Raw genomic sequence first — 2,500 nt, 5'->3', positions numbered from 1 at the left:
CACACTCATGACAGCAGTTAAATACTCGTACTAACACGAATAGGAACGTTGAATCGGCGCGTTAACTGTCTAGTCTGTGAACGAATCGAAGCCACAATCAGAATCAATAACTATATCGATACCAAACTCTAGTGTCCGAAAACGGAACCATTAGCTTAGCCGACGTTAGCTGAAGTCGGAGCCGTTATTCCGCCGTTGTCCGCGTGAATAAACGTGAAATGAACCGGTAAAATCCGTTAATTAACCGGTAATAACTATCCCGGTCGTCTCCCCGTTACGTCACAGCCACCGGGGACTCACCGTCGTGTACCGGCGTCACGGCGGCGCTTTGCTCATCGGCACATCGGAAACAACCGCGTCTGCATCAGGCGGCTACAGGTTTATTATGCACCACAGGTTAATGTTTCCGCACGGACACGAAAGGAAGGGACACAGTCACACGGATCAACCATCAACACACACACACACGCACACACACACACACACACACACACACGCACACAAACACACACGCACACAAACACGGGTTAATGTTTCCACACGGACACGAAAGGAGGGGACACACACACAGATCAACTCCTTCACAATAAAACTACAGACAGGACGAAACAGTTTGATTTGCTCACTTCAAAATAAGAGTTTCCATATCGGCTCGGCTGGGGTTTATTTTTATTTTTTTACAACATAGGTAACTGGAAAATGTATACGCCTCTTCTTAGTTGGTCCGATATAACACACACAGACAGACAGACAGACAGAGAGAGACAGACAGAGAGACAGACGATATAATATATTTTTAATATTCAATAACAGTGAGTGACACATAGCTGTAATGTCTGTGTGTGGCCAGCAGGTGGAGCTATTGCGTCATCAAACACGTGACACAGGCAGCTCCGGTGAACGCAGTCTCTCTGCTTTGCTCTACTGTGGTCTCGTAATGTTTAATATTCTTACTGTGTTTTGTTTATAGTGTTAAATGTGCGTAGCTTCAGTTTTTAGGGTCAAACCATACCACGATGTCCTTTAACCAATTTAAAGGTGCAGTGTGTAATATGACATCATCAAGAAAGTTCTACAAAGTTCTAGAATGCAACGCTCCCTGGGTAACCCCAACCCTTTAGAATAATAACAGAAGCTACAGTGGCCTTCAAGGACAAGAACAATTCTAAATTTTAAACAATGCACCTGATGACATTCCAACTATGACACTTTCAAGATGGCGGCACTAGGCCTTGGTCCAAAATATGCAGAAATATGGACATATATGAGACCCTTTCTAAAAAAAAATTTCAGCTATTATGCACTAAATTAAACGTACTTATGGATATTATAATTACTTTCTACAAAATCTGCTAGGAAATAAAACCCAAAATTTTACACACTGCAACTTTAACCAATTTAAACATACTATCTTAGATCTACCAAACTCCACCTGTACCTGTTTTAATTCGGCCGTATTGTACTTTTACCAATCACATTTTATCTCCAGCCACTCTGCACCTCTGTCTGGGATGTTTCTCTTTACCAGCTTGTTGTGTAGTTGATGTGTTTGCATTGTGTAGTGTGTGTGTATTGTTAACTTGTATGTTCATGTAACAGGTAAATAAGGGTTAGTCACCCCTCAATGATATCTCCAGTGTAAATAAAGGTTAAATAAATAAATAAAAAATACTCTCCTGAACATAAATATTAATATCAGGGGTATTTTACATTTTTGATAATAATAATAACAATAATATAATAATAATAATAATAATAATAATAATAATAATAATAATAATAATAATAATAATGATAATGATAATGATAATAATATAATAATGATAATAATGATAATAATAATAATAATAATAATAATAATAATAATAATAATAATAAATAATAATAATAATATAATGATAATAATAATAATAACAATGATAATATAATAATAATATGATAATAATAATAATATATGATAATAATAATAATAATAATAAAAATAATAATAATAATAATAATAATAATAATAATATATTACATTTATATAGCGCTTTTCTCGCACTCAAAGCGCTTAAGTAGAGCTTCAAAATGCCATCAAGAAACAACAGACGAAAAAACAAATCAAGAAATTTACTGAAAACTTCATTTAAACTGAATTTAAAGTGAAACAGTCTGTTCATTACCTGATCTAAAGTCTAAGACCAGAGCCTTGAACGTGTATGTTTTTCCCCTGGCATATGTTTATAGGTTTTTGTATGCGCTTGTCTTTTTATTCTATGGTGAATAAGGAATACAAACATAAGAAAATTAAAAAATACTTTAGCCGAATTGAAAAAGAGTTCCTTATTTCAGTTAATCAGGTCTGATCAAATGTACAGTGGAGATTTTTTTAATTTATATTTTTTTATTTAACTTAAAAAAAATATAAAAAATCAAAGTCAACTTGATGTCAAGATTGTCAATTCCTGCAATTTGTGCCGGACATACAGAAGAATCTAGAATAAACTCTCTCTCTCTC

The 2,500-nt window shown here is 34.6% G+C and overlaps 1 protein-coding gene across 2 annotated transcripts in view; it reads right to left on the bottom strand.

Annotated features, from left to right (window-relative positions):
- Positions 1–382, bottom strand: part of galnt11 (UDP-N-acetyl-alpha-D-galactosamine:polypeptide N-acetylgalactosaminyltransferase 11 (GalNAc-T11)) — an 18,739-nt gene extending 18,357 nt beyond the window's left edge. For both annotated transcript variants that reach the window (XM_080054301.1, XM_080054302.1), the window contains exon 1: positions 301–382. The gene's annotated coding sequence lies outside the window, so the exon portion shown is untranslated. The remainder of the gene's footprint in view (positions 1–300) is intronic.
- Between the last annotated feature and the right edge of the window lie 2,118 nt (positions 383–2,500).

Source organism: Ammodytes marinus, assembly GCF_949987685.1.
Source record: "Ammodytes marinus genome assembly, contig: scaffold_304, whole genome shotgun sequence".
Classification (NCBI taxonomy): domain Eukaryota; kingdom Metazoa; phylum Chordata; class Actinopteri; order Uranoscopiformes; family Ammodytidae; genus Ammodytes; species Ammodytes marinus.
Note: the sequence above shows the minus strand (reverse complement) of the source record. Positions and strands in the feature narration are given on the sequence as shown.